The sequence below is a fragment of the Saccostrea cucullata genome, unplaced genomic scaffold (assembly GCF_032062105.1).
Source record: "Saccostrea cucullata isolate Sc308-1 unplaced genomic scaffold, CSIRO_AGI_Scuc_v1 ctg2248, whole genome shotgun sequence".
Taxonomy (NCBI): domain Eukaryota; kingdom Metazoa; phylum Mollusca; class Bivalvia; order Ostreida; family Ostreidae; genus Saccostrea; species Saccostrea cuccullata.
The window spans coordinates 1-8,323 of NW_026936865.1; the positions used below are offsets into that span (position 1 = coordinate 1).

At 30.0% G+C, this 8,323-nt stretch overlaps 1 long non-coding RNA gene across 3 annotated transcripts; it reads right to left on the reverse strand.

The window, feature by feature from the left end:
- Nucleotides 1–2,059: 2,059 nt before the first annotated feature.
- LOC134246771 (uncharacterized) lies at nucleotides 2,060–6,007 on the reverse strand. 3 transcript variants are annotated; one of them, XR_009987713.1, is made up of 4 exons: nucleotides 5,894–6,007; nucleotides 5,509–5,613; nucleotides 5,060–5,220; nucleotides 2,060–2,674 (listed from the first exon to the last, which is right to left on the reverse strand). It is a non-coding gene; the product is annotated as an uncharacterized LOC134246771 (long non-coding RNA). The 3 variants fall into 3 exon arrangements; XR_009987712.1 differs by lacking the exon at nucleotides 5,894–6,007 and adding an exon at nucleotides 5,715–5,886; XR_009987711.1 differs by lacking the exon at nucleotides 5,894–6,007 and having other exon boundaries at nucleotides 5,509–5,886.
- Nucleotides 6,008–8,323: the final 2,316 nt, after the last annotated feature.

Sequence of the window (8,323 nt, forward strand, 5' to 3'; positions counted from 1 at the left end):
TCAGAAAATAACACTACAGCATCTAAATCCTGACTCTGTTAATAATGCTACAGCATCTAAATCCTGACTCTGTAAATAACACTACAGCATCTAAATCCTGACTTTGAATATAATGGTAAAGCCCCTAAATCCTGACTCTGTAAATAATGCTACAGCATCTAAATTCAGATTCCAGACTCTGTAAATATCACTACAGCATCTAAATCCTGACTCTGTAAATAACACTACAGCATCTAAATCCTGACTCTGTAAATAACACTACAGCATCTAAATCCTGACTCTGTAAATAATACTACAGTATCTAAATCCTGAATCTGTAAATAACACTACAACATCTAAATCCTGACTCTGTAAATAATACTACAGCATCTAAATCCTGACTCTGTAAATAATACTACAACATCTAAATCCTGACTCTGTAAATAACACTACAGCATCTAAATCCTGACTCTGTAAATAATACTACAGTATCAAAAAATCCTGGCTCTGTAAATAACACTACAACATCTAAATCCTGACTCGGTAAATAACACTACAGCATCTAAATCCTGACTCAGTAAATATTAAGAGGCAGTCCACTGAAAATCAGGCAGGGTTGTATTAATAGGCGGCACATCGAATGTGATGAATATTTGAAATTTTATTTAAAACAATATCAATGTAATCCAAATGGAATAATGTAATCGAAGATTTGTTTTAAAATTGCTTATTTAGTAAAATATCCTTTTGTTTCGTGTTCTTGAATTCCCCTATATAAACCATTGAATTTAGGTCAGAAACAACGAACTGTAATTTCCAATACTTATTTAACAGGACTATAATTCATGCTGAACTAAATCTAGAAATATTTCGTCTTTCAGTTTCAAAAATAAAATTGGTGGGCAAAACACTTTTGATAGTAGTTTTCTGTCAAAATATATAGACGTTTTTATCAAATTTTGCGAGGTAAGAGTTATCTCCCGTGGCATCGGTAAATCTGCTAAACACCTTACTATCGAAATCCTAGTGATATATTTAAAATATATACAGAAAATAAAATTATTTAACAAAAACTTACTACTTTATTTTCAAAATAGAATTCATTTTCGCCTCCAAACGTAATATTTAGATTAAGATTGGCAGTATTATTCAGGTTAACCCTTTCTCTTCCGGCGCATTTTAAGTGATTTTGGAGGTCTTTTGACATTGCATTATTAAATTATTTCTAACTTTTTTATCCAAGGAGAAAGCTAGGCATAATGCATACCATTTTGTAGAGAATTTCTTAGAGATGATATTTTATGACTATTTAGATACTCACCTACTGACCTTATAAGTACAAATTGAGGTCAAAGGTCAATTAAGTGCAAAATTTTATGGAATTTTTTGATACTTTTTAATCTTCTAGCTAAATATTAACTATGATGTATGTTGAAATAGGAAATTTGGGATATACCCACAAAAGAGCATGATACTGTACTACATGAAACACATAAACTTTTTTTTCAATTCTGCATATAACTACTTAAAAGGGGTTGCTAAGCAACGCATAATTCTTTAATTTTCGGGCAGAAATTTTCATTTTTTACTCATCCTAGACACATTTATGCATCCCAGCACATATAAAAGTTAGATGTGAGGTCATAGAATTACAAGGGACATACAACAGATAAATTGTCTTAAAGTTTGACCTCATTAGAACTATTTTTAGGAGGTCAAAGGTCAAATAAGTGCAAAAGTTTCATCAATTTTTTTCAACACTTTTCAATATTCTTGCCATAATTTTACACAATGGAAGCTGAAATGGAAAATTCTGAATATACTCTCAAGAAGGGATCAGAACTGAAATATCCATGCATCATTTTAGTTCAAATATCTGTTTAATGACCTTTAAGTGGTTGCTAAGCAACATCATTTTAAAGTTTTTGGCTATATACATGTTTGTTATTTCACATTCTGGACACATTCTAGACACTTTTTGTATATTTCATCATATTGTTTGTAAGATATGGGCCATAAAGATGAAAGAACATTTTTGTATTAAAAATTGACATTGACACTCTTGTTCTTCAGGGGGTCAAGGTCATATCAGTACAGAATTCTGCTTTAAACTGTGAGTAAATATCAATTATGAAATGCTTCAAACATGGATAAATCATCTAATAGTTGACGTAATAAAAATGGCGAACGACAAAATTTGCAAGCAAAGAATTCTGGTCTGCTTCTTACAAAGCCCTAGCAAAACATGTATACTATCTTTTTGTTAAACAAGAAACCCATTCTCTTGATGCCAATAAAAATAACCTTTATTTTCATGGATTTAATCAAACAAGAAAAAAAAACTAAATGATTTCATTACAAGATTTTTCTGGTATAACAGAGCTTAAGGGGTACAATAAAGACTTGACATGTTATCTTGGAGGGAAATAATAATAATAGATAGCATTGGCAATATTTAACACAAAACTGTTTAGTCAATAAGTTGAAAATTTGACGCTTATATCCAAACATACAAATCCAGAAATATTGCAAGATGAATTCCAAATCAGACTGAAATCTTCAACAAAATGTTGAAGAGCACTTTTATTTTGTGTCCACCATTCTTTATCAACTGTCATTTCTCTGTAAGACTGGAGGAAATTCTTTGACTTGTCCATTATTATTTGCTGTCAAGTACAAGTGATCAGCTTCTATCCTGTAAAAGATTTAAGTATTTTGAAACAGATACATGTCATTGTGTATATAAATTTATATTTATAAATGAAATTAAGAATGCTAAAATTACTACATTTATTTGATTTTCCTTTTAAAATTAAAATTGTATTTATTATGTGACCCAAGTAGTTAAATGATATTGTTAAGTCAATGTATCAGGACTGATAATTCAACAACCTTGTAGTAAACCATCATGGTAAAATTACTGAACTAAAACAAATAGCATATATGGCAATCTGACTAAAGCCAGACCTCTGTTTACGCTATCGCAACATGTAAAAAAAATTGGCATTAGATTGCTACGAAAGCCAGGGAGGGACACATAAATTTTTCAAAAAAGTAAAAAATGATATCGAATCAAATTAGACAATCCAATCAAACGTATTACTAAATTGTTCCCTCGATTTATAATATGAGATCTCAAATTACTAAATCCAATCTTAAGGATTACTAATTCGCCCCCTTGATTCATAATTTGAGATCTCGAATTACATACCGGTAATTTGTTTTCACAGATTGATAATTCAACATCTCGATTTGTTATAACATCAGTCTTATGATTTTGGAAATCTGTGCTCTTGAATTTCATTACATATATGTACAGATACATCCAACCATTTTAATCAATAAGTGCTTTCTATTTATTTTGTTTCAGCAACCGGTCGTTTCCAACCTCTTTCATAACTAACATACATGCCAACTTTTGAAAATTCCCATGGGGGATTTAGCGCGTGACGACAATTTTCAAAGCTCTAAATTCGCGACATTTTGTCGTGAAATTAAATGATAATGAAATGATCTTTTTCTATATTTATATTATTTATATCACTTATTAATACAACTTAAGGACTAATTTAACACAAAAAATTGATTTAAAAAATGTTTGTTTTTTTTCCAAAATTGAAATATTTTTGCTAAAATAAATGCCTCTCTCGTTAAAAACATTTTTTTTTCTACCAGGACACATAATTTAGTGAAAAATTGAAAATTATACAACTTTTAAATCACTTTTTTCAAAGGGTAAAAAATATATGAGGTTTTGATACTGTAAAGTCCTGTTTCTGGAAACATTTTTGAGATTTTTTGTTTATATTTCAATTAATTAGAAATTCTAATAAGGTATTAAATTTATTGAAATTTATACCACCTATCCAAAGGAGAATTATTTTTTTTACAATCATGAAATTTGTCAGACTTGATGATGTCATGTGGGTATTTCCTTAAGTCATGCACATACCTATAAAATATTACTTTTGGGAGAAGAAATTCTAATTGACATACACTTGATTGTTTCATCTTAATTTCATAATATTTTAACTGGCAAACTTTACAATATTTTTCATTATAGGTAGATAAAATCAGCAGCTATGCTTTGTAGTTTTCTACTTTCGTTTTCAAAAAACGATCTCTTTGGATTCCGATTTTATAGTTTGATTAGTATTTCATTGTCTTTAATTTATGTTTTTAATAAAATGACTAACAATTAACACGTTAATCTATGTGTGTTCACCTTGAATACCCCTTAAAACTGACAAGATAATCCCCTAATTGCCCCAAGCTATCTGCATGCGTTCAAGCGTGAAGTGATTTCCTGTGGCTAATTAACATTGTTAAATAAACAATGAAACTTATCTGAGTGCATTGAATAAACAAGTTTGACATTGTTATCCCGATTGTCAAAATTCAGCGGTAAGGAATCTTTTATAATCGGAAATTTTGGTGATTTTTTCAAATCGGGAAATTAGGGCAATTTTTCTTTCACGATCGGGAAAGCGGGATGAAGGGGTAAAATCGGGAGGATCCCACCTAAATCGGGAAAGTTGGCATGTATGAACTAATTCAACGTATATTTATTTTGGAAATATTATGATTACACAGGACCCATATTTACTTTTACTATCTAGGACTTTCAATTATTCTAATACACAAGTAATACAAAAACCTCTGAGATTTTTTGTTGTACAAATATCAGTACTAACACATGGATTTGAAAATGTTCATGTATTTTTCTCATTTTGGACCGTAATATGTAATAAAAGTTAGGATGTAAAATACTACAATATTCTATTTTTTAAACATGTATTACCATATCCAATATGTACAGATAAATAATTTAAACGAAATCATGGGCAGGGTTTACATTCCGAGGGAATGAATCATTTAAACTAAGAGAATGAATTATACAATCTGAGATAACGGATTGTGTAATTTGAGGGAACGAATTGATAATCTGTGAGAATGAATTGGCAATTTGTTATAACAGATTGTCAATCCGAGAGAAGGGATTGTATAAATCAAGAACTCGGTTTACTTTAATAAATTTTAAATATTCTATGTCCCTTCATGGCTTTCATAGATTTCATACCTGCATGGCTGCCAGGGTTGTTAAAAAAGGAGACATTAGACTGCAATGTTACTTCAGGGCAAAATTCCTGGGGCAAGGCTGTTCGTGAGCATGGGAGTGTTGATAAACCATCCAGTGAGTTTGACCACCCATGTATATGATGTACCATAATTGGAAAGTGTCTGAAAAATTGAGAAAATGGAAATGCTAACCACATACTTGATGCAGATTGGAAATACAACAGCAGTCTATAAAAACAGCTTGTTCCATATCTCGGCATTCATTCAGATAGATATTACATGTTTAAATAATGTGTCTGTATGAAAAATCAAGCATCATAAGTATTATGTGTTTAAAACACTTATTTTTCAAAATATAAATCAAATGTTTATAAACTTGTATGAATGAGATATCATGAGACTTTATTTTTGGAAATTTTAGAAATTTTCAATACCAAAACAAAAATTTACCTCTTCATTGGTGTCCTTACATATTAATTGACCTTCGTGGTTCATGGTGGGCTTAGAAAGTGGGTATTAACAGATGAAAGTATTGTTGCATATGGTGAAAGCACCCTAAAATTTCAATGTGAAAGTTGTACATGTACACACTGGTACATTGATGCTGAAAACAACTATCTATTATTATGACAACTTTGATTTTACTTTGAACTTACGAGTGATTGTCAAAAGCATCAAAGTTCAAAAACAATGCAAAATTGGCTGAACGATACGAAACACGCACACTGAAATATAAAGATCTAGTACAATGACATGTGTACATTTAGTTTTCCTTTGAACGTGAACTAATGCGTTTTAATCTTAAACTTTTCAGTCAATATACACGTATTCTCACCTGCTAATAACAAAGGTATGTCCGTATTATTTGAATCATTGATGTGAGGATCTTCGTCGTGAAATAATCATGAAAATTTCAGATCATGGTTTTTGTTTACAGCTATCACAGCGGAAACACGTGTTTATTTCAATTCGTATCAACTCATACACTGATGAGTCGTGTTTATTTATAAATACGAGTTTTTGTATTGTTAAAATATAGATCTAATTAAATTGCAAATTAATAAGTATACAGTATAACAAGTTACAACAATATTTTAAAAATCTGATTGGTTTTCTTTTTAGTAAAGATCGACGTTTCGGAATGTAGGCCCTATATCACTTCATGAAAAATACATCATGAGCATTTGATGAGGGCCTACATGTAGATGAATAAATCAATATTCACTAAACACAAAAGGCAGAACGAAAGTATAATTTGTTTTTTGAAATCTATTTTTTTTTGTATTAAGCATTTATTTCAGTAAAAAATATATTTAAATGGTCAAAAAAGTCTTATAAACGAATTTGTTGGTTCGAGTAAGACGCAACAATATCGACCTTGACGTTACATCTAAATATTGACCGATTTTTCCATAAAAACTATGCGAAGGTCACAAATTCAAATTATCGTAATTAAGAAAATACTGAGCGTAAGAAGGCCTATAAGGGCTTGTTGGAAAGGAAATTTTCTCTACTTTTACCAGCTTTATTTTGTTTTCCCTATTTCAACACGGAAATAAACGTAAAACTGAGCTTTGTTTAAATATTACGAATAAAATCGAGAAAAAACACATATGTGCAAGAAAATTCTTGTTTTTAAAATATACCTTAAATTAATAACAATAATTTTTACATATTTTAAAAGTAGAGAAAATATGCTTTAAGAATATACCATGCTTTCTTATAAAGTTAATCAGGAAAAAAATTGTCAATCGTCTGGAAAATCGGCAATCGCTTTGGAAAATTACGCCATTTTCAAAAAGTTTCGTTTGTCTTTACAACGTAAAATCGATTAAATACCGGCAATCAAGATATAATCTTTTTAGATATTTTAAAAGTAGAGAAAATTTCCAAAAAGATGATATATAGCTTATATACCTTCATGCTACCACAAAATAGATACGGAGATCTTATTTTCGCGAAGTCGTGTTTTAACGCGCCACCGGTCAATTTGACCGGTACGGAAGTGAAGGGGTTAAATCCACGTTTCCATTGATGTATCAGTGACGTCATATACCTGACTAATATTGCGTCACAATTAAATAGTTGCAAGTTTTCCAAAGAAGTTTGTAAATTCTTTGCATAAAAGCGCAAATAAAACGATTAAAAATAAATAATTTCTCTTTCTCTGTTCAATTACTTTTCAGAGTGCATTATCCTACATGTAAAATAATAATATATTTTTATATAAAATGTATTTTTTCACGGGCGACGTCTCAGCTAGAAGTCCCTTTTGAAAGGTAATTTTGTACATGTCCGAGAACTAATTTTTTAAACTGATTTACAAGACTATGCGTACAAATAATTAATTGTATATATTGAATATTTCTTATAAAATTGGGATGTGAAGAGATTTTATTTTCTTCTGATTATCAAGGAAAGATGACTATTTTAGATTTACTCAACATTTAATTCAAGTCAACGGAGTTGAGATGCTTATTTCATAATATTTGTACACACACACACACAAAAAAAAAAACCAACAAAAAAAACCACTTGATTATATTTATCTACGCAGTCAAACCAAAGTAAGTGATCCGCGTTACGATTAAAAATATTTTATTAAAAAAGTAAAAAATATTTATTGAGGAAAATTACTGTTGAACTCCCCTCTTCAATTTGCCACTAAAACGGAAGATATCGTGAGCGTATTTTTTGTTTAGTATTGTTTTTGTTTGTTTGTTTGTTTGGTTTTTTTTTTTTAGGTTATATTTGGTGATTGAAACAATCATATACTCACATTCAATATGAAGTTTAAAAATGTGACCATGTTGGCCAATTCTTAAATGTTTTCCCATTGATGGAAGTTTTTTTTAATATGCCGCCTTGCCCCCCCCCCCCCTTCCCACCCACCCCGTCCCGGCTTTTTGCCTGCGATTTATAGGCTCTTAAATAATGATACTATATATGAAATAACTTATTTTCTTATAAATGTAAAATTAAATTTTATAAAATGAAAATATAGGGGAAACGGCTTTTATAGATGACAGGTTTAAAAAATTTGGATAAAGCCGAGACTGTGCACATTAAAATATTTTAGAACTGCATTTAGGTACGTGCAAGTATATTTTCACCAGTGATAGAATTGAACTCCTTAATTCACGAGAGAATTAAAAAAACTTTAGTTGGAAATAAGATATTTTAATAAAGATAAGCTGTTTACTCTCAGTTGTTGCATAATGCATGTACAAATACTTTGATTTTTTAATACCGAGTATCAAGAATT